This window comes from Natator depressus, chromosome 2 (genome assembly GCF_965152275.1).
Source record: "Natator depressus isolate rNatDep1 chromosome 2, rNatDep2.hap1, whole genome shotgun sequence".
NCBI lineage: Eukaryota > Metazoa > Chordata > Testudines > Cheloniidae > Natator > Natator depressus.
The window spans coordinates 7,116,319-7,141,035 of record NC_134235.1 but is presented as its reverse complement, the minus strand read 5'-3'; the positions used below and the strand labels follow the sequence as shown (position 1 = coordinate 7,141,035).

The following is a 24,717-nucleotide window of genomic DNA, read 5'->3' as shown; positions in this document are numbered from 1 at the left end:
CAGCCTCTCCTCATAACTCATATGTTCCAGCCCCCTAATCATTTTTGTTGCCCTCCGCTGGACTCTTTCCAATTTTTGCACATCCTTCTTGTAGTGTTGGGCCCAAAACTGGACACAGTACTCCAGATGAGGCCTCACCAGTGTCGAATAGAGGGGAACGATCACGTCCCTCGATCTGCTGGCAATGCCCCTACTTATACACCCCAAAATGCCATTGGCCTTCTTGGCAACAAGGGCACACTGTTGACTTATATCCAGCTTCTTGTCCACTGTAACCCTAGGTCCTTTTCTGCAGAACTGCTGCCTAGACATTCGGTCCCTAGTCTGTAGCGGGGCATGGGATTCTTCCGTCCTAAGTGCAGGACTCTGGACTTGTCCTTGTTGAACCTTATCAGATTTCTTTTGGCCCAATCCTCCAATTTGTCTAGGGCCCTCTGTATCCTATCCCTACCCTCCAGCGTATCTACCACTCCTCCCAGTTTAGTGTCATCTGCAAACTTGCTGAGGGTGCAATCCACACCATCCTCCAGATCATTTATGAAGATATTGAACAAAACCGGCCCCAGGACCGACCCTTGGGGCACTCCACTTGATACCGGCTGCCAACTAGATATGGAGCCATTGATCACCACCCGTTGAGCCCGACAATCTAGCCAGCTTTCTACCCACCTTATAGTCCATTCATCCAGCCCATACTTCTTTAACTTGCTGGCAAGAATACTGTGGGAGACCGTGTCAAAAGCTTTGCTAAGGTCAAGGAACAACACGTCCACCGCTTTCCCTTCATCCACAGAACCTGTTATCTCATCATAGAAGGCAATTAGATTAGTCAGGCATGACTTTCCCTTGGTGAATCCATGCTGACTGTTCCTGGTCACTTTCCTCTCCTCCAAGTGCTTCAGAATTGATTCCTTGAGGACCTGCTCCATAATTTTTCCAGGGACTGAAGTCCTCACCATAGGACCTTCCTCCTGGTGTCTGATAATGCTTGTACTCCTCAGTCCTCCAACAATACGCGTTTTCACTCTCAGCTCCTAGTGCCTCTTGCTCCCAGCTCCTCACACGTATGCCACAAACTGAAGTGAGCTCCTTTTTAAACCCAGGTGCCCTGATTAGCCTGCCTTAATTGATTCTAACAACTTCTTGATTGGCTGCAGGTGTTCTAATCAGCCTGTCTGTCTTAATTGTTTCCAGAAGGTTCCTGATTGTTCCGGAACCTTCCCTGTTACCTTACCAGGGAAAAGGGACCTACTTAACCTGGGGCTAATATATCTGCCTTCTAGCACTCTCCTGTAGCCATCTGGCCTGACCCTGTCACATCTTTTTCAAGACATGCATCCCTTTCCGCATGGACAGTTCAGGATTGTTCCCGATGGTGTTTCCTACAGTGCTTCATCCAGCAGACATGGAAGTGTCCCCAACAATGGGGTATTCCACCAGTTCGCCCAAGGAGATCACTGCACTGCAAGACATAGATCCAACATTTTAATCAACCCTAAACCGCTGTACACAACCACTGCCTTCAGACATGAAAAGCAAAAAGTCCTCTCCTAAACATCATGGAGGTTAAGGTTTACTCAGTTTCTACAAGAAATTATCCAAGAAAGCTTCTCCTCCAGGGATGATAAACACCATAAATGGGGTTATTTTCTGATATTTCACTTGTGATCTCCAGGGAAAGAAAATTGCTGCCTTACTTCTCTTAAGAAGCCAGCAATATGCAAGTGAGACAGGAGAGGATATGAGGTGTCGGGAGGGAGGGAGTGGCGGGAGATGCTGAATTTAATGGCAGCCTATTCACAAAATATGAGGGCACTTTCGACATGAACATAATAGAAGCAGACAGCTCTGGGGTTAACTGTTCAAAATAATTTTAGAAGCCTTTTTGTAATGGCAATGAATTAGACAGCAGTGCTTGTGAGCTATAATGGGACTGATGCAGCTGTTCTTTCAGCATAGCTCCACTGGTCCTAACAAACAGAGACATATGGAACTCTTCTGGGCAACTATAAATGAGCATTTTTCAAAATAATAAAATAAAATCCAAATGCCGAGAGGAGAGTTAACTTTAATTATTGCATTTGGGGTAATTTTTCATCTTGTGCTTATCACTTCACCCGCTCGAAGGATTGGATTTTATTGGTAAATGTTAGTAAACGTCGATTTCACCATACGCATACACAAACGGATTAATAAAATATTTCCATTGATAATAACCGGAATGCACAGCCAGGCAAAGAAGGAAAAATGCTGCTTGAGAACATAGTGGAGTATGAGTTAAGGATATTTATTTTGTATATTTTGACATGTGATGACAATTTCTGAATCTTTTGGTATACGACCATTACATAATTATTGTCAGATTCCCTCATTGCCTGACCCTCTCCAAAAATGTCCTGCAACTGCAAAAATGTAATCGATTTAAAATGCTGTAAGATAAACATTAATATTATCTGCTGAAATTATTAAAAACTTGAGTTATGCCAACCATAATTCCAAAGAACAAATAAGTTCACTGAAAGTTATTCCTCTTTACATTACAGAGGGTCTTTGAGCCCAACTGATCTCAAAGTGGTTTATACAGTATATAGGGATAGGATGGCCTCATAACTAACACATGAGGCCTTGGAAAATCTCTTACATTCTGTACTTCAGTTTCCCCATCTATAAAACACATGGGAATAATACTGACCTACCTTATAGCAAAGCAGCTTGAGATTCTATGATGAGAGGAACCACAGAAGCAAAAATCATTATTGCGATACATGGGCTGGAATAAGGTTGCCACTGAAATGCAGCCACCCTTGGGGTAAAGGTAGCAGTCAGATGGTCAACTGGCAAACAGATCATGACAACATTTTGGGAAGAGGGGGAACTTGCAACACAGACCCCTTTTGGTTTGGGAGGAAACTCAGAACCAAAACGGAAGCAGTGAGTTTGAATCCGGGAATTCAACACTGACCACCACACACTCCCAAATTCAAAGGGATCCAGATTAGACAAGTGGGCTTTGGCTCACGCCTACCATCAATTGCGGGGTCCACTGGTGTTTTCATCCTCAGTGTTTGGTAGAGCACTGAGTTTGTTAGTCTCTAAGGTGCCACAAGTACTCCCCATTCTTTTTTCTCAGGGCTATGTAATTAGCAGAGTGCGCTCTAAATACAAGTCTCTACACAGTTTAAGGGAAAACAAGAAGTAAGAAAGGTTTTGTGGTTAAAGCAGAGGAGCTCAGCAAACCAGGATTCAGTTCCTGGCTTTGCCAGACATGTCCTGTGTGACCTGGGCCAAATCACTCAGGCCCTGATCCGCCGTCTCTATGAGCTTGTGCTGAACACCACGCATTTCAGTGAGGCATAAGCATGTGTTTACGGATGAATCAATCGGAGCCTTAATCGCACTGTCTCAGTTCCCCATCTGTAAAACGGGGATAATAAAGATCACATCTCCTAGGGGAATTATGCTGATGAATCATTAACATTTACACAGGCCATATAAGTAGATAGAGAAAAGAGTCACATTTTCTGTTGGGTGTTCTGAACAATTTATACCATCTACATTTCTTTTGATCTCTTAATTCCTGGCCCCCATCCCCTCACCCTACAGTTCTCCCTTACCTCCTTCCCGAAAACAAAAGAAAAGACTCCCATCTTTAAATAAAACTACATTGCAAGACTCATGGAGCTAATATTAAAGTTTTATACATATTCAGTGAGGAAAATAGGAAGGTCTTTGCAAGGTCTTGCCTGTAAAAAGAATTAAGTTCATTCAGCAGAGATTAGACACTCACATCAATATTGTCTGAATCAGAAAGTCTTCAAATGAAAGAGTTCTTTAAAATTAAAAGAGAAATTACGAAAGAACATGTAATGGAGTTACAGAAAACAGAGGAATATTAGTGGGAAGAATTCATGTTCTGGTTCACTCCATTTACAGCCAGGCACTCAATGCTCCTGGGGGAATTCTGCACCAAAAAATCCAAAATTCTGCATATTTTATTTGTCAAAATAATGCTATATAACGACACCAGTTTCACTTACTTTGGTAATTTAAACTACCATAGAGAAAAGTCTCACAATAACTGTTCAGCATTTCCTAAACACATGAAAGGTAAGTTACAAATACTTGGTAACCAATACCCTGCATTCCCGTTATAATCTTGGATTTTCACTTAAATTACAAAAAGAAAAGGAGTACTCGTGGTACCTTAGAGACTAACAAATGTATCTGAGCATAAGCTTTCGTGAGCTACATCTCACTTCATCGGATGCATTCAGTGGAAAATACAGTGGGGAGATTTTATATACACAGAGAACATGAAACAATGGGCGTTACCATACAGACTGTAACCAGAGTGATCAGGTAAGGTGAGCTATTACCAGCAGGAGAGGAAAAAAAAAAAACCTTTTGTAGTGATAATCAAGGTGGGTCATTTCCAGCAGTTGACAAGAATGTGTGAGGAACCGTGGGGGGTGGGGGAGGGGAATAAACATGGGGAAATAGTTTTATTTTGTGGAATGACACATCCACTCCAAGTCTTTATTCAAGCCTAATGTAATGGTGTCCAGTTTGCAAATTAATTCCAATTCAGCAGTCTCTCGCTGGAGTCTGTTTTTGAAGGTTTTTTTGTTGAAGAATTGCCACTTTTAGGTCTGTAATCGAGTGACCAGAGAGATTGAAGTGTTCTCCGACTGGTTTTTGAATGTTATAATTCTTGACGTCTGATTTTTGTCCATTTATTCTTTTACATAGAGACTGTCCGGTTTGGCCAATGTACGTGGCAGAGAGGCATTGCTGGCACATGATGGCATATATCACATTGGTAGATGTGCCGGTGAATGAGCCTCTGATAGTGTGGCTGATGTGATTAGGCCCTATGATGGTCTTTCCCCCCATCCACTAGGTTAGTAGATGCTCAGATAAATTTGTTAATCTCTAAGGTGCCACAAGTACTCCTGTTCTTTTTGCGGAAACAGACTAACAGGGCTGCTACTCTGATTCCATTACTGTCATTTACAATAAGGCTCCTTTACACCACTCTGGCAAGGTAAAGGAGCCTTAATGGACTAAGAATGGGAACAATTAACTAACAATGGGAACATTAGCAGCCTGCCTGCTTATTTGTTACACTTCTGTTCTGCCTCAGGGACAGAGCCTACTTCACAGAGCCCTACATCTCCAAGCCTGGGATGCAGCAACAGTGTGTCTCTGGGCTTGGCTACACCTGCGAGTTACAGGGCAATAAAGGAGCCCCGGGCCCCTAGCTCACTCCCCGTCCACACGGGCAAGGCACGTAGAGCACTCCAACTCCACGGCTGGTCCACTCCTGGTACTCCACCTCAGTGAGTGGAATAACATTTGCTGCGCCCCCGCTGGAGCGCCGCGGCATCAGTGTGGACGCCCTGGTCCTGTAGTGTGCTCTGATCAGCCTCCAGAAGTGTCCCACAATCGCTGTTCTAGCCACTCTGGTCATCACTTTGAACTCTACTGCCCTGCCCTCAGGTGACCAACCGTCAAACCCGCCCTTTAAATTCTCTGGGAATTTGAAAATCCCCTTCCTGTTTACTCAGCCAGGCATGGAGTGCTCTCAGCATATCTTTCCAGGTGACCATGCCTCCATGCGCCAGGCGAGCTCCAGTATGGAGCAATGGCGAGGTGCTGGACCTCATCAGTCTTTGGGGGGAGTCCCAGCTGCACTCCAGCTGTAGGAATTACGATACCTTCGGGCACTTATCAAGGGTCATGATGGAAAGGGGAAATGACCAGGACGCACTGCAGTGCAGGATTAAAGTGAAGGCTTTAAACTAGGTTCACTGGGGGAAGGAGACCAAAGCCCTGAAGTAAGTGGGGAAGCAGGATACTGGGAGGAAGCACGAGCAGGAGCATGTGAGAGGGGAGGGCTCCTGCCTCATACTGAGAACGAGGGGCGATTAGCGGGTTATCTCAAGTGCCTATATACAAATGCACAAAGCCTGGGAAACAAGCAGGGAGAACTGGAGGTCCTGCCAAAGTCAGGGAATTATGATGTGATTCGAATAACGGAGACTTGGTGGGATAACTCACATGACTGGAGTACTGTCATGGATAGGTATAAACTATTCAGGAAGGACAGGGCGGCCAGAAAAGGTGGGGGAATTGCACTGTATGTAAGGGAGCAGTATGACTGCTCAGAGCTCCGGTACGAAACTGCAGAAAAACCTGAGAGTCTCTGGATTAAATTTAGAAGCCTGAGAAACAAGGGTGATGTCGTGGTGGGAGTCTGTTATAGACCACCGGACCAGGGGGATGAGGTGGACGAGGCTTTCTTCCGGCAAGTCGCAGAAGCTACTAGATCGCACGCCCTGGCTCTCATGGGCGACTTCAATCATCCTGATATCTGCTGGGAAAGCAATACAGCGGTGCACAGACAATCCAGGAAGTTTTTGGAAGGTGTAGGGGACAATTTCCTGGTGCAAGTGCTGGAGGAACCAACTAGGGGAGGAGCTCTTCTTGACCTGCTGCTCACAAACCGGGAAGAATTAGTAGGGGAAGCAAAAGTGGATGGGAACCTGGGAGGCAGTGACCATGAGATGGTCGACTTCAGGATCCTGACACAAGGAAGAAAGGAAAGCAGCAGAATATGGACCCTGGACTTCAGAAAAGCAGACTTCGACTCCCTCAGGGAATTGATGGGCAAGATCCCCTGGGAGAATAATATGAGGGGGAAAGGAGTCCAGGAGAGCTGGCTGTATTTTAAAGAATCCTTATTGAGGTTACAAGGACAAACCATCCCGATGTGTAGAAAGAATAGTAAATATAGTAGGTGACCAGCTTGGCTTAACAGTGAAATCCTTGCTGATCTTAAACACAAAAAAGAGGCTTACAAGAAGTGGAAGACTGGACAAATGACCAGAGTAACAGCCGTGTTAGTCTGTATTCGCAAAAAGAAAAGGAGTACTTGTGGCACCTTAGAGACTAACCAATTTATTTGAGCATAAGCTTTCGTGAGCTACAGCTCACTTCATCGGATGCATCCGATGAAGTGAGCTGTAGCTCACGAAAGCTTATGCTCAAACAAATTGGTTAGTCTCTAAGGTGCCACAAGTACTCCTTTTCTTTTTAGGGATGAGTATATAAATATTGCTTGGGCATGTAGGAATGAAATCAGGAAGGCTAAATCACACCTGGAGTTGCAGCTAGCGAGGGATGTTAAGAGTAACAAGAAGGGTTTCTTCAAGTATGCTGGCAATAAGAAGAAAGCCAAGGAAAGTGTGGGCCCCTTACTGAATGAGGGAGACAACCTAGTGACAGAGAATGTGGAAAAAGCTAATGTACTCAATGCTTTTTTTGCCTCTGTCTTCACAAACAAGGTCAGCTCCCAGACTACTGCACTGGGCAGCACAGCATGGTGATAAGGTGGCCAGCCCTCTGTGGAGAAAGAAGTAGTTTGGGACTATTTAGAAAAACTGGATGTGCGCAAGTCCATGGGGCCGGATGCGTTGCACCCGAGAGTGCTAAAGGAATTGGCGGATATGATTGCAGAGCCATTGGCCATTATCTCTGAAAACTCATGGCAATCGGGGGAAGTCCCGGAAGATTGGAAAAAGGCTAATGTAGTGCCCATCTTTAAAAAAGGGAAGAAGGATGATCCTGTGAACTACAGGCCGGTCAGCCTCACCTCAGTCCCCTGAAAAATCATGGAGCATGTCCTCAAGGAATCAATTCTGAAGCACTTAGAGGAGAGGAAAGTGATCAGGAACAGTCAGCATGGATTCACCAAGGGAAAGTCATGCCTGACTAATCTAATTGCCTTCTATGATGAGATAACAGGTTCTGTGGATGAAGGGAAAGCAGTGGACGTGTTATTCCTCGACTTTAGCAAAGCTTTTGACACGGTCTCCCACAGTATTCTTGCCAGCAAGTTAAAGTAGTATGGGCTGGATGAATGCACTTCAAGGTGGGTAGAAAGTTGGCTAGATTGTCAGGCTCAACGGGTAGTGATCAATGGCTCCATGTCTAGTTGGCAGCCGGTATCAAGTGGAGTGCCCCAAGGGTCAGTCCTGGGGCCGGTTTTGTTCAATATCTTCATAAATGATCTGGAGGATGGTGTGGATTGCACCCTCAGCAAGTTTGCGGATGACACTAAACTGGGAGGAGAGGTAGATACACTGGAGGGTACGGATAGGATACAGAGAGACCTAGACAAATTGGAAGATTGGGCCAAAACAAATCTGATGAGGTTTAACAAGGACAAGTCCAGAGTCCTGCACTTAGGACGGAAGAATCCAGTGCACCACTACAGACTAGGGACCGAATGGCTAGGCAGCAGTTCTGCAGAGAAGGACCTAGGGTGACAGTGGACGAGAAGCTGGATATGAGTCAACAGTGTGCCCTTGTTGCCAAGAAGGCCAATGGCATTTTGGGGTGTATAAGTAGGGGCTTTGCCAGCAGATCGAGGGACGTGATCGTTCCCCTCTATTCGACACTGGTGAGGCCTCATCTGGAGTTCTGTGTCCAGTTTTGGGCCCCACACTACAAGAAGGATGTGAAGAAATTGGAGAGAGTCCAGCGAAGGGCAACAAAAATGATTAGGGGACTGGAACACATGACTTATGAGGAGAGGCTGAGGGAACTGGGATTGTTTAGTCTACGGAAGAGAAGAGTGAGGGGGGATTTGATAGCTGCTTTTAACTACCTGAAAGGGGGTTCCAAAGAGGATGGATCTAGACTGTTCTCAGTGATAGCAGATGACAGAACAAGGAGTAATGGTCTCAAGTTGCAGTGGGGGAGGTTTAGGTTGGATATTAGGAAAAACTTTTTCACTAGGAGGTGATGAAACACTGGAATGCGTTATCTAGGGAGGTGGTGGAATCCCCTTCCTTAGAAGTTTTTAAGGTCAGGCTTGACAAAGCCCTGGCTGGGATGATTTAGTTGGGATTGGTCCTGCTCTGGGCAGGGGGTTGCACTAGATGGCCTCCAGAGGTCCCTTCCAACTCTGTTATTCTATGATTCTATGAACTGCGGAATGCCTACTGCAAAGCCCATGAGGCAAACAGCCGCTCCGGTGCTGCCCCCGCGACCTGCCATTTCTACAAAGAGCTGGAGGTGATACTTGGGGGCGACCCCACCTCCACTCCGAGTACCACCATGGACACCTCAGAGCCCAGTCCAACAAGGCAGGAGGAGGAGGAGGAGCAAAGTGGGAGTGAGGGTGCTGAGGCAGAGGAAGACACTCCAGAATCCCTAGATGCATGCAACCAGGAGCTGTTCTCAAGCTAGGAAGAAGGTAGCCAGTCGTGGCGGCCGGTGCTTGGGGAAGGACAAACACCAGAGGAGGTTCCAGGTCAGCAGCTTTTATTTTGGGAAGGAAGTTATTCAGTGCGGGCTCTTGGGGTGAGGAGGCTTAGGGCTGCATGCATGCCTAGATGTGGAATAGGGCGTTGATGTGCTCTCTCACATCATGGTAATCGGCCTCAGTGATCTCTTCAAAGGTCTCATCCAGAACTTGGGCAATGTGCTTGCGCAGGTTTCTCGAGAGAGCCACTGTGTTTCTCGTCCCAGTAAGGCCAACTTGTCCGCACCACTGTGCCGTGGGGGGCGGGGGGACCATTGCTGCACACAGGCAAGCTGCATACGGGCCAGGGCGGAATCCGCATTGCAGTAGAAGACCCTCCCTTGTTTCCCAGGTCACCCTCAGCAGCGAGATATCTTCCAGGACGAACTCGTGTGGAAAATGTGGGGACAGTGTTCAGTATAGGGGTCCCCTGCCGCTGTTGGCTCTCCCCAAGGCACAGAAACCCAGAGGACAATACAGTCGTGAAACAATCTGTCATGCTTGACCCTGTGCTTACTCACCATTTTGGGGCTCCTGTGGGTTATGTGTGCTCGCTTTGGGACAGGCAAATTATGCCGTTGTGTAGACTGTGCTTGCCCTTAAGTACAGGGGAATCATTGCTCTGTCTGGTGTGAACAATGCTGCCTCTGTTAAGTGTTGCATTTTGCCTTTACAGATGCAACCTTGAGATCTCAGCTGTCTGTGTTATCACCGGCCAAAAGACTCCAAAGAATCAGAAATAGGCCACGTAGAAGCCTCCATGTGCCAGCAATGCCCCTCTGCCATGTACATTGGCCAAACTGGACAGTCTCTACGTAAAGGAATAAATGGACACAAATCAGACGTCAGGAATTATAACATTCAAAAACCAGTCGGAGAACACTTCAATCTCTTTGGTCACTCGATTACAGACCTATAAGTGGCAATTCTTCAACAAAAAAAACTTCAAAAACAGACTCCAGCGAGAGACTGCTGAATTGGAATTAATTTGCAAACTGGATACAATTAACTTAGGCTTGAATAAAGACTTGGAGTGGATGTGTCATTACACAAAGTAAAACTATTTCCCCTTGTTTATTCCCCCCCCTCCCCCCCGTTCCTCACACATTCTTGTCAACTGCTGGAAATGGCCCACCTTGATTATCACTATGAAAGGTTCCTTCCCCCTTCCGCCCCCGCCCCCGGCTCTCCTGCTGGTAATAGCTCACCTTTCCTGATCACTCTTGTTACAGTCTGTATGGTAACACCCATTGTTACATGTTCTCTGTGTATATAAAATCTCCCCACTGTATTTTCCACTGCATGCATCCGATGAAGTGAGCTGTAGCTCACGAAAGCTTATGCTCAAACACATTTGTTAGTCTCTAAGGTGCCACAAGTCCTCCTTTTCTTTTTGCGAGCACAGACTAACACAGCTGCTTCTCTGAAACACGTAGAAGCAAGGAAGATATGTTGCATGAAGTCATGCAGCATTCAAGTAATGAAAATCGAAAAGGGCAGGAGTGGCGGGACAGTGAAAGGAGGATCCGTCAGCAGAATGAGGCGCGCCGGCACAAAAACACGGTGCTTCAGCAGCAAAGCACGGATCGGCTGATAAGCATAATGGAGCACCAAGCAGACTCGATCCAGGCGCTCGTCGCCATGCAGGCAGAACACTATCGTGCGCGACCCCCACTGCAGCCCTTGTCCCAAAACTCTTTCCCTTGTGCTCCCATGTCACCTCCAACCCACTTTCCCCAACATCCGCGTTCTTACCACCATCAGCTGCCTCCAACACCTGTAGCTTCACCACCCAGCCCTGTGATCCCACCACTCAGCACTTGTTTCCCGAGCCCCAAAGTGGCGTTCTACGGTGGTGAGCACGTCCGTGAATGCCACAAGCAAACTCGTGTCATATGCGTTACTACAGTCGATATCGTCAGAGGCCTCACTGTCACTTTGGATCATAAGGAATAACTCGACTGCCAGACGTGACATGTTGGCGAGACTCATCAGCATACTCTGAAGCAGTTCGGGCTCCGTTCCCGCAGACCGAAAGGGAAGACAGAGCGCGCAGTACAAAAAACACTGAAAGATGGTGCCAAATGTGGACGGAAGCACAGGGATTGCTGGGATACGAACCGATGCATCACGTGGCGTTGGGACGGGACCCAGAATACCCCCCACCCCCTTCCTACAAGCCACAGCGCCAGCATGGGAAGAGGTGCTCTGTGGGACAGAGGCCCATAATGCACCGCTCCCAATGCCGCTGCAAGTGCCGCAAATGTGGCCACGCCAGTGTGCTTGCAGCAGTCAGTGTGGACAGACTGCAGTGCTTTCCCTTCTGCGCTCTCCGAAGGCGGGTTTAACTCAAAGAGCTCTACATCTGCAAGTGTAGCCATACCCTCTCTCCGACTGGTTCGCACGCAGGCAGGCGCCCAGCCCCACCCCCTTAACGTCTCTCCATGGATGCTCACACACACACACACACACACACACAGACCCTCCCTCCTCCCCCCACCACGGTGATCTGCTCTCTGCTGCTGGCTGCTCCCAGCAGACGCGCCCGGGCTGCCAGGGGAAGGAATGTCTGCTCCCCACAGATTTCTTTGCTCCCCCATTTTTCTGCGGGGGAGCCACGAAATCTGAAGAGGGTATGAATTCTGCATCCCCACAGGGGTGCAGAATTCCCCCAGGAGTAATTCCATTTCTCAGCCCATCATGAAGACAACAAAAAATATGAAAAGGCAGAAAAGAAGTGAAAGAAAGGAGGGGAGGAAGGAGCCAGAGTCAAAAGCAAAGGATACTTGGGAACATGCAAAAATTTGCAGCAATTTCAAATTCAGCAACAAACAAGGGAATGCTATCTTGCAAAAGTCAGGACTTCTGGGTCTTCCTAACCCTGCCATTCACTCACTAATGTGGCCTTGGTCAAGCCACTTAACTCCTATCCCTCCGTTCACCTACCTGTAAAAGGGGGGGTCATACCTTTGCAAAAGGGGATAAGGAGACTTAGTTAATTCATGTTTGTCAAATGCACCTCTGATGAAAAGTGTTATCCTGCAGAGGTATTGTTAAACAACCACATTCAAAAGCACACTTAAAGCCCAAGAGTGATACCTGCACTTAGAAAATGACGACATCCAAGCAAAAGGCCGCTGAGCACAAAAGCTGGGGTCACTGGAAGATTGATTATGTGTCACCTTTTTATGTGGGGAAGAACATTAAAAAGAACGGAATTTGATGGAAGTTTTGATTTGGTCTTTTCCCCTACTATTTCCCATCAGGTGCCTGTGATCCACTGAATGAAGACAACAAAAGAACATAATAGAAGGGTAAAAACACAGTGCTCAACCAAGAATCATTGTTCTGTCATATTTTGGCCTTGGAAGGCTTCAAAAATTGAGAAAGCTTGTGAAAAGGAAGCCCTATCCACTAACAGAGGAGAAAAATATTAATGAGTGCTGGTGCTTAAATAGCATCCATACCACCAGCAAAGAAACCTCTGGGCAGAGCATTCAGATAAACAGCAAACTCCAGAGCTCTGAGCACAGGGCTGGGAGCCAAGAATTTATCTAGACCTGGCTCTGCTCTCTCTTTGAGAACATGGGTTTGTGCCTCAGTATCCCCACCTGTAAAATGGGAACATTAGTACATGGCACTTACATAGCTCTTTGCAGTCTAGAAGTGTTGTACAAACATATAGCACTGTCCTGAAAATGCTAAGTAACAGCCACATCCTCAATCACAGGGAATTTCTCACTGAGCTAGAAACAAATGGCAGTGAATTTTGACCAATATAAAAACTGGATGCAGCCCACAAGAGCCCTAAACTGTGGCTTGTAACTGTTCCTTCCCTTTAACCGCAGAGTGGAAGCAAAACTGATCAAGGTTTCTGAGGTTGCTTTGGGGCTGCTGACATTCAACAATAAATAATTCCCCTCCCAGAACCAAGGAAGACACACATACAAGCAAATAACACTGCTACATTTTTCATTTAAAAATTATGCAAATGCATATATGTAAAGTAGGTGCTGCCTTGAAACTCGTGGCAAATTGTAAAGATGTGCCTTTGTAATACCAAGATTGGACATCCCAGCACGGGAGTTCTTAAGGGCACAATGAGGCTTCAGCACACGCTTAAGTGCTTTGATAAATTGGGGTCTGCTTCCTCACCCCACCGCCCTTGCACTAGCACATCACCCTCGCTTGTGTCCCATCTAAAATCAAAATGGAGGACCTGTGGGGCAGGAACCTTACCTTTTATTTGTAAAGCATATTTTGGACACACTAAAGAATATGGGGTTTCTTCATGATCCTACTCAAATAAGAACAAATGACAAGGTGACATTCAGAACTGTCACTTATAGAAGCTTGATCACTGGTCTAAAAAGGAGGATGAATTAACAGGCTACTCCTTATCCTATTATAGGCTGTGGGAATTTTCCTAAAGTAAGGAAGGTCAGATCAGCCCCATAGAGACCAGCACCCTACAGCAGAAAAATACCCACTGGGAAAAGCTGCCATTATTACTAGTCAATTAAGATAAATTTTATACAGTGCAATGTCTTATAACCCAAATACTACACCACACAGTATGATTATGATGAGACATTTTATTATAGAAACTAAAGTAAAAGCACAGCAAATAAAACAGTCTTTAACAACCATATCTTCCCGTTTAAAAGGTACTACTCACAGGAGTAAGGGCTGCATGACAGTGGCACTGCTTTACGTGTCCAAAGTAAAGCCCAATGGACATCAGTGTAAGTCTTTCCCTTGACTTCCGTGGAGTTTCTATCACAGCCTATGTTTCTAACTGTAGGTTTCAGGACAGACCATTACAGTGTAAGTTACACTAATTACAGTTTTCAGAGTAGCAACCGTCTTAGTCTGTATCCGCAAAAAGAAAAGGAGGACTTGTGGCACCTTAGAGACTAACCAATTTATTTGAGCATAAGCTTTCGTGAGCTACAGCTCACTTCATCGGATGCATGTGGAAATTTTCCACTGCATGCATCTGATGAAGTGAGCTGTAGCTCACGAAAGCTTATGCTCAAATAAATTGGTTAGTCTCTAAGGTGCCACAAGTCCTCCTTTTCTTTTTACTAATTACAGTGTACTTATAGCACATGCCTCAGCACACTATGGTAAATGGGACAGTACTGTGGACTATAGCAAATATTACACAACATCTTCACACAATATTGTGTGTTTGACTGTTGGTAAATAATAGTAGAGTTTCTACACAAATACCATGGTCGGTCACTATGACTTCACTATACTATTTTAATACAGCTTCATTCCAGTATATTAACATGGTAGTAAATACAATAGCTTCTGCAAAAACTCAATGGCAGGATTTCCTTTAGTGATGTACGAAAGTTTTACGACAACAGTATTTTTCCCATGGCAAATGCCAATTGTCCCTATTTTTCCCTACAAAGTATTGACGATATTGAACCTGTTCTGTAGATAGAAAGAGGATTTCAGATTCCAGAGCCATCAGTCTGGAGCCTGTTACCCCAAAATTTCTCCTAGTCCCCTGAATTTCAGTGGTACTTAAAAGTGTATGTCTAGTTTTCCTTCCACATATCCCTGTATATCCATTTCATATATCAGCAGGTGTGGTGTGGTCGTGTGGGTTTTTTACATACATAAATGCTCCACTCCAGAGCTAAGGTTTATAAGCCAAATAATGTATTTTTGAAGTTCACACACACATTACCAAAAAATAAACTCTGAAAAATATTCAAGAGCATGTTATTGGGAGCCAGATATTGACAAGTGTGTGCACACTTCTGAAATTCAGCAAACTTAAGCCTGCCTTCTTTCCCACACAGCATGGCAAGAAGCATCTCTCATCAATATTCAGCCTCTCTACAGAGCAAACCAGACATTTTCACAGGTCTCCTCCACCATAAAACCTATAACCAAAAGCAGACTCCCATCTCGCTAGGACAGTAGAGCATGATCCCGCTGGAATGACACTGTGCGGTGTTCTATTAGATATTATTTTCAAAATACTCACGGCCAAGGGTAAGCGTTACCAGCTTCCCGTGTTATTTGAATTCTCTCCCAGCCCAGGAACATACAGTACCCGCGGTGCTTCTTTCAAACCTCTTCTCCAGGAGCATGTGGCCTGAAATTTGCTCACAGTGATGGAAAGTTGCCCCGAGCTCTCCTTCAGACACCTCCCTACACAAAAGGAATTGCAACAGCCATTTGTCCCCAGGGACAGGTCTATCCAAAATTCTCAGGTAAACCGCACCAGAAACACAGGCTTGGTCTCCTCCGGACTCTGTGGGAACAACAACAGGGCTACCTATGTCAGAGGTAACCCGAGGAAACTGTGTATTTTATATCTTCATGGATTAATACACTGCACACATTGTTCAAGCAGGATCTACACCACCACAGAGTCCTTGTTCTGGCACTTTATCCCCAGGACTGGGAATTACTATGGGATCCAGCAAGGATTAAACTATTGGCATAAGCCAGGTAGGGCCACAACCCAACGCAAATTTAGCAAGACTCTGCCAAGTCTATATGGGAAATCCCACGCCCAGGACCATTGCATTGTCCTGAAAATAATGTGGAACGAGCAAAATGACCCTGTGTGTCAATGAGTGTGTCCTGGACTGGAAAAGGCGGCGGCAACCTTACCTCCAGCCCAGCCGTACCCACCCCAGAACCAAGATGGAACCTGACTGAAGAAAATGAACAAAATACAGAGTCCAGTACTCAAAAAGAAGGCCAACAGGAGAAACTTTGAGATGCCCACTCCAATAGGGGGTAAAGGTGTCCAAGGGGGAGTAGAAGCAGGGAAGACATGAAATTTCAAAGACATACAGATCCCGATTCGTTAAAGAACCTAAAGCACACGCTTAACTGTAAGCGCATGCTGAAGTCCCATGGGACTTTTAGACACACACACACACACACACACACACACACACACACACCCCGTTTGCTGAATTGGGGCCATAGTTCTGGCTTTCCCAGGTTCAGTGCAGCCGTGGTCAGGAAAAAGAATCCAAAAAGGACATACCCTTGTTTCATAGTAATTTGTCCCTCCCTCACTTCTATGTTAAAATTCTCTCCTTTGGCAAATCAAAACAAGATGTATCTGTTTCATTGCCGCTTGGCCCAAGAGCCGAAAATCAGGCTCTTCTTCCTGTACCCATACATCACAGCCAACAGCAAACGAAGCCACAGCTGGAACTGAGCTGATGATGCTGTGCACTAGGCAGAAGAGAATCCCGTTCACTCCCTTGGAGTTACGGTAGACAGCGTGCAATAAACACTGGCTTTCCTTGGCTTAGCAGACAGGCACACAGCGAGAAGATGTGAACCGCACCAAGGTGCACTCTTTAGATCAGAGCTTTGATTTAGGAGCCATACCCTACATATACACTGGGCACAGAAAATTGTTTCTTATTTGTATTATGGTAGCACCTAGAGGCCCCAGCCAGGGATTAGGTCTCCATTGCACTGCACATGCGTTCTTACACACACACACACACACACACACACACACACAGACAGCGTGCATGCCACAAACAGCTTCTGGTCCAAGCATAAAATGAGACAACAAATAGATACAACAGACAGGCAGCACAATGTAACGGGAGTCAATTACAGTATGTGTACAACCAGAGTTCACAGCACACCAGCTGCCTAACCATTTGTCAAGTGTTTTGAAACCCCATTCTTCTGTGGGGCCAAGCTCCAAACTTGGCCCCAATGATGGACATGCACGAGAGAGGAGCAGAGGTAAGGAAAGGGGAAGTTCCCAGGGATCAGTCAATTGTGGTGACAAACCAAAACATGAATGAGACTGATGGAATAAGGAAAAATTAATTCCAAGCTTCCGGTAGGGCTGACGTAAGAACTGTGAACATCAAGATTTAAAAACAAATAAATTAAAAACCATGGGGGAAAAGTCTGACTGCTGTTCCCATCAGGGTTTCTGTGTCCTTAATTCACCCTACTGGCTAGGCATTGCACGTCAATTTCAAAAGAAAACATTTTAACCAAATTTTAAAGAAGAGACACCCCTACAGAAGCTTGGAGTGCCCTAATTAAAACTTAAGCCAGCAGCCCCAAGAACCAAAACACTGATAAAGTAAGCCTGCCAGCTGGCAGCATTAAAATCAAAAAGAGTTAACAATTCCCATTGGCCAGACAATAAACAAACAAAAATACCCAGAAAAAGCCATCACGCTCTCCACCTCCTCTGGACAGGGACACTACCCTATATGCTAATGGTTACTATTTAGGGCTTCCTACATTTTCTCGTCAAGAAAAGTCCCACAAAATAATTAGAGGAAAAAAAATTATCTGACCGGGCTACTAACCTAGTGGATGGGGGCAAAGCAGTAGATGTGATATATCTTTATTTTAGTAAGGCTTCTGGCATAGTCTAACATTCTCATAAGCAAACTAGGCAAATGAGGTCTAGATTAAATTACTATAAAGTGGATGCGCAACTGGTTAATAAGCCATATTCAAGGAGTAGTTATCAATGGTCCGCTGCCAAACTGGGAGGATGTATCTAGTGAGATCCTCCAGCGGTCTGTCCTGGGTCCATTACTATACAATATTTTCACTAATGATTTTGATGATGGAGTGGAGAGAATGCTTATAAAATTTCCAGGTGACACCAAGCTAGGACGGGTTGCAAGTACTTTGGAGGACAGGAACAGAATTTAAAACAACCTTGACAAATTAGAGAACTAGTCTGAAACAAACAACATGAAATTCAATAAAGACAAGTGGAAAGTACGACAATTAGGAAGGAAAAATCAAATGCACAATTAAAAAAATGGGGAACAACTGGCAAGGCAGTAGTACTGCTGAAAAGGATCTGGGGGTTATAGTTGATCAAAAATTGAATATGAGCCAACAATCTGATGCAGTTGAGAAAAGGGTTAACATGTTTCTGTGGTGTATTAAAAGAAGTGTGGTAGATAAGACATGGAAGATAACTATTCCGCTCTGCTCGGCAGTGCTGAAAGCTAAAGTACTGGGTCCCACAGTGGGTGTCACACTTTAAGAAAGATATGGACAAATTGGACAGAGTCCAAAAGAGAACAACAAGAATGACAAAAGGTTTAGAAAACCTGACCTGTGAGGAAAGGTTAAAAAATCTGGGCATATTTAGTACTGAGATATAATGATTGAGTGGGGACCTGATAATAGGTCTCAAAATGCAATTCTGAATCAGTGTTTCCAGTGGGGTTCACAGGGATCGGTTCTTGGCCCTACGCAATTTAACATTTTTATCAATGACCTGGAAGAAAACATAAAATCATGACTGATAAAAAATGCAAACACCACAAAAATTGGGGGAGGGACAGGTCACTGACAGAGTGACCTACATTGCTTGGTAAGCTGGGTGAAACAAACAATATGTCTTTTAATATGACTAAATGTAAACATATACATCTAGGAACCAAGAATGTATGCCATGTATGCCATGTATGCCGGATAAGGGACTCTATTCTGGGAAGCAGCAACTCTGAAAAAGATTTGGTGGTCGTAGGGGATAATCAGCTGAACATGAGCTCCTAGTGAGATGCCATGGCCAAAAAGGCTAATGCAATTCTTGGTTGCATAAACAGGAGAATCTCAAGTAGGAGTAGAACACATAGGCATCAACTTACTCAGATCCCGGGGGGTACTCGACCCCCACTCCGCCCCAGGCCCCACCCCTTCCTCCAACTCCCCAACCCACCCCACCTCTTCCCGCTCCAACCACAACTCTTCCTGCTCCCGCTCCTTCCCCTCCCCCTGAGCGCCTCCTGCAAACCACGGAACAGATGATCATGGCAGGTGGGAGGCGCTGGGAGGGAGAAGGAGGAGCCAATCAGCAGGGCTGCAGGTGGGCAGGAAGCACCGGGGGTGGGGGGAGGTGCTGAGCCACAGGGCTGCCAGTGGGTGTTGACCATCCACTATTTTTTTCCAGCCCCGGAGCACCCACAGAGTCGGTGACTATGGTAGAGAGGTTATATTACCTCTTTCATTGGCACTAGTGCAACCACTACTGAAATGTCTTCTAACAGTGGCCAATGCCAGATGCTTCAAAGGAAAGGAACAGAAAAGGGCATTTTTCAAAAGATCCATCCCCTTATTGTTCAGTTCCAGCATTTGTCAGTCAGAGGCTTAGGGACACCCAAAGCATGGGATTGCATCCCTGACCATCTTCGCTAACAACCATTGATGGACCCATCCTCCATGACGTTATCTAATTATTTTTGAACTCACATATAGTTTTGGCCTTCATAACATCCCCTGGCAATGAGTTCCACAGGTTGACTGTGTGTTGTGTGAAGAAGTACTTAGAATCCATAAGTACCCACATGGGGAGCAAATATTTAAGAATGGACTCTTCAGTCTAGTAGAGAAAGGTGTAACATGATCCACTGGCTAGAAGCTGAAGATGGAGAAATTCAGATTGGAAATAAGCTGTACATTTTTAACGGTGAGGGTAATTAACCACTAGAATAATTTACCCAGGGTCACGGTAAATTCTACATCATGGGCAATTTTTAAATCAAGCTTGGATGTTTGATATGCTCTAGGAATCGTTTTGCCTAAGTTCTGTTGCCTGAGTTATACAGACGTCCGGCCTAGATTATCACAATGCTTCCGTCTTGCCTTGGAATCTCGGAATCTCTGAACAGTCTTCAAATACGTTAAGGGCTGTTATAAAGTGGATGGCAATCAATTGTTCTCCATTGTCCGCTGAAGGCAGGACAAGGAGTAATCACCTTAATCTGCAGCAAGGGAGATTTAGATTTGATATTAGGGAAAACTTTCTAACTATAAGGATAGTTACTTACTGGAACAGGTTAGCTAAGGAGGTAGTGAAATCTCTAACATTGCGGGGTTTTAAGAACAGGTTTTAGACAAACACCCATCATGGATGGTCTAAGTTTACTTGGTCCTGTCTCAGTGCAGGTCTCTTGAGGTCCCTAAGAGGGCCTCCATTTCTGTGGTTCTATGAAATGACATCTACTAGCCAGAGGCTGAAAAGAAGCCTGGAGCCTCTAAGCAGGGTCTAAGAACAGGCAAAAAATCCCATCACATCAATGTTGTCTGACACAGAGAGCAGAGCTTCTTACCAGAGGGCTGTCCTTGGGAACTCGCTTGTGGATCTGAAACACAAAACCACCCCCAAACTCTGTATTTCAATGCTAGCTCCAGTTCACGTGTTCATACAGTTTTATACAAACGTATGTTCTAGGCTCCCTTGACATAATTTAGATTACATCCTAACTGCAGCAGCATTTTAAGATACACCACCATCAGGAAACTTACCAACTCAGTGGTATTTCCTAACTTCTGAGTGCTGGATTTTGAATGCTTAATAACATTCTTTAAGAAGAGTTTTTCTTTATGTAATTGCTATAATATTTGTTTACACTCTGACAGTGGCCAAGTCGTGATATGTGAGTGGAACGGAAGGGAAAAGAAACAACATCACGCACCTAGTCAGTGTCTGGCGAGAAGTGTAGGAGGCAGACATTCCTGACTCAAGCAAGCAATCAGTTTAAACCAGGTGGAGAATTGAGGCACGCATCTTCAACTATTTAACTAGCGCACAACATCTCCCTCGGCACACAGAATGTTTTCCTCTCTTCTGTCCTCTGCACTCTAAGCTGCAGAACTGCCACCTGAAGGATCAGCAGCCTGCTACATCACAGTTCCCCAACCCCCACTCAGACTGAGGTTCCTCTACAGCTGGAAAAGGGAGAACGGGTGCCAGATATGACCAGGCCGCACCACAGCTGCTACAAGTTGCAGGTATGTCTTAACAATCACTGAATGTGCGATCAAGTCAATGGAACACAGTGGCAGGGGAGGTGCCATTGATGTCCAGCAGCTAAGGGGTTAATTAAATTTCAAATTTCACCCAGTGTATTTATGCAGAGCAGCTACCCTAATCCACTACCAGCTAAGGGCTGCATTCTCTCACAGCAAGGATAGACTTGGTAATGAACTATGATGTTTAAAAACGGATTAGGGCTGTTTGGTTTAATATGCATCTTCAGACTATGCTAACAGAATCGTTACATTTACATATAGGGCAGGGAGCTATTTTGCAGGAAAACATTTAGAAAGGAACCCTGAGTCGACAAGCAATAGCTTTATGGCCATGAGGCAAACCAAAAAGCTGGGTGAACGGGAACACATCTCCCATAACAGAAAGCAGAAGGCTCGACTCAGAAGGCTTTCTGCTCAGAGGTAAGGACAACACTTCCAACTGCAGCACGATGGACCAGCAGTTATAATGCTCTGTGAGAGGGGGCTCATTTGTAGACTTCAAGACAGCAATGGGAGAGTGAATTGGATTCTATTCTGCCTCCAGTATCAGCAGCTGAATTCTTAAATAAATTCAAGTGGTAATTCTGCCCACTGTTACACCCGAAAACAATATGCTTTGCAAACATGTAACTGGTGACAGAATTTGAAGACAATAGGATTGTATGGGTGTATCTGACAGGAAAATCTGTCTTACCAAAATCCTTGGGCTACATCTTCATCGCAGAGCTCACAAATCATCGACAGTCAAATTAACTCGAGTTAGGCCAAGCTCAAGTGAGAGCAGTTGCACTGCGCAATCCCACTGAAGTTACACAGAGTGGTTGTGTTAGCAGCTGAGGAGTTGTGCTAATTCGAACTAGAGCCTATACCCCGGCGGATCGGCCAGCTTGAGTTCAAGCACCGCCACACACTCAAGTTAAAGGGTTTTGTGTGTGGATGGAACTTGCGTTAGGGGCAACAGCTAACTCTGTGGTGAAGACACGCCCTTTGAAGACCCCTATTTAACTCTTGGATCCCAAGATGAGTTTTGCAGGACAAATGCAGGGGCAGGAGGGTGGGGTGGCTCATTCCTACCTGCTGGACCTGGCATAGTCCAATAACTATCTTATTTATCTGTGTAGGGTTCTATATTGCCATCTATCACCATGGCATTTGAGCACCTACCACATAAAACCAATAGCAAAGTCCCTAGCCGCTTCTGCGTCTCTGGCACGTCTCCTTTTTTGGTGTCAAAACTCTGTTCAGGGTAGGGAGCTGGGGGGAATGGTAGGGGGTGTTCATGGTTTGTGCATCATTTATGGTGGAAAGGATTTCTTAAAGAGGAAGGGCTTGCAATGTTCCCTATGGCTGGCCAGACTCTGGGTTCTCCTGATCTCCTCTAGAAGACTGTTCCATAGCTGGATTCCCATGACCGAGAATACTCTGCTCAGCTCTCACATGCTTCATGCGGGGCTTAGTGATCTGCACCGCCCCAAAGGAGCACAGCTGTCACTGTAGTTCATAGATCAAAATTCAATCTTTGATTTAGTTGGGGCTTGATCCATTAATTGCCCCGAAGATTAGGACCTTAAACCACCCTTAAACCAGCATCGGAAGCTGATTGGGAGGCAGTGGAGGGATCTGAGCATGAGCCAGGTATGCTCATGGCAGCCTGAGCCAAGGAGAAGGCGGGAAGCCACATTCTGTACCATCTGGAGCCTGTGAACACATTCAGCCTCAGAGACAAGTTACAGTAATTCAGCCTGTAGGTGACGAATGCCAGGATCACTGTGGGCAGGTCTTCATCTGGGAGTTTCCTAGCACGCTGGAGGTAAAAGGGCATTTTGGGAAACAGATGCTACCTTGTCATCCAAGCTTAGTCAGGGTCCCTAGCCTCTGTTTGCCAGAAGCTGGGAATGAGCAACAGGGGATGGATCACTTGATGATTACCTGTTCATTCCCTGTGGGGCACCTGGCACTGGCCACTGTCAGAAGACAGGATACTGAGCTAGATGGACCTTTGGTCTGACCCAGTATGGCCGTTCTTATGTTCTTATGATCTGGCAGGACCCCAAGGCTTTGACCACTTTGACGAATGCGGGATGTGAGCCTTCGATGGGAGGTGGAGATGGCCTACTCATCAATGTATTTCCCCTTTCCAACCAGTCATGCCTGGGTTCCTCTTGCACCAGCGGCTCGTCATCCTGTAAGCATTCTGATGTTCTAGTCGTGGTGGTGGTTGCATCAATTGAGGTAGACAGTGAATGTCATCAGCATCCTGCTGGCAGCTGAGCCCAGAGGATCTCACTCTCTCCCCCAGGGGTCTTTCCCTCCCTTGGTACTGACACCTCCTCACCAATTATTGGGAGTGGACCATATCCACCCTGATTGAATTGGCTCGGTCAACACTGGTTCCCCACTTGTGAGGTAACTCCCTTCTCTGTGTGTCAATATATTCATGTCTGCATCTGTAATTTTCACTCCATGCACCTGAAGATGTGGGTTTTTTACCCACAAAAGCTTATGCCCAAATAAATCTGTTAGTCTTTAAGGTGCCACCGGACTCCTCGTTGTTTTTGTGGATCCAGACTAACACAGCTACCCCTCTGATAGTGGTCTTATGTTGATATTAAAGCGAAGTGGGGGTAGGAAGGATCCCAGCAGGGGAGCACCACTGGAGAGGAAGGGCAGTTACCCATCACCACTCAAGAGTTGTGCCAAAAATCAATGAGTGCCACTGTACTGCTGGGCCTTCTACTCCTGCTGTGTCATGTAAGTGTGTTCGTGATACACTGTGGTCCACTGTGTCAGAGGCTGCAGAGAAGCCCAGCAGTATAAGCTTGGAGTTATCTGTGTTCATGACCACAAAGACGTCATTGTTTTAGAGCCACTAGAGCCATCTCTGTTCAGAACCCTGGTCTGAACCCTAATTGTGAGGCATCTAGGATGCTGGCCAATGTCTCATATGTTTGGAGAGAGATATTACTTTGGAAACTGTAACAAAACCCACTAACTGCGGCTGGGTCTAGAACAGTCCTGACCTATGTTGGATCTGTGAAATCGTATTGCTTCATGTGTTGTCTCGGAAGTCAAATGTCTCTTTATCACCTCTCTCTCATCATCTCCATTCCTCCTCCTTTACCCGGCATTTCATCCATTGCTAACTATGAATAACTCATTATTGTGTGGTGGGAGTGCAAATCATCCTTCCCTTACTCAACTATTTGCATACTGCAGTTGTAGTGGATGAGACGAAATGAGACAACAGGGGACGAGAAACGAACAGGCCTGGCTTTAGTCAGGAATGAGCCAATAGCACCAACCAGCAAAACTATGAAGTATCTAAAAACCGTATTCTCCCCTCCTCCTCATAGCTTTAAGACTTATTTTGTCTCTAGAGGTTTTAAAAACAAATGGATCTGTTTTTGTCAGCCTTACATCAAACAGAAGAAACCCATCAATTTAGTGTTTTCGTGTTTACTTTTTAAATCCAAAGCAAAATATTTCTACAGCTAGAAATGGGAACAAAGTTACAAGTCACATTAATGATCACACAAGAAAAACAGATACAAAGCTACACTATCTCGGGTGTGGTCAGGTTTTCACAGGTGTTGTAA

General features: G+C 45.6%; 1 protein-coding gene across 10 annotated transcripts in view; it reads right to left on the bottom strand.

The window, feature by feature from the left end:
- Positions 1-24,717, bottom strand: part of TSNARE1 (t-SNARE domain containing 1) — a 695,137-nt gene that overhangs the window by 579,043 nt on the left and 91,377 nt on the right. Inside the window, exon 1 of one of the 10 annotated variants that reach the window (XM_074943769.1) lies at positions 15,321-15,462. The exons of the other annotated variants lie outside the window; for them this stretch is intronic. The gene's annotated coding sequence lies outside the window, so the exon portion shown is untranslated. Of the gene's footprint in view, positions 1-15,320; positions 15,463-24,717 lie in introns of those variants that run through there. 10 annotated transcript variants of the gene reach the window in all.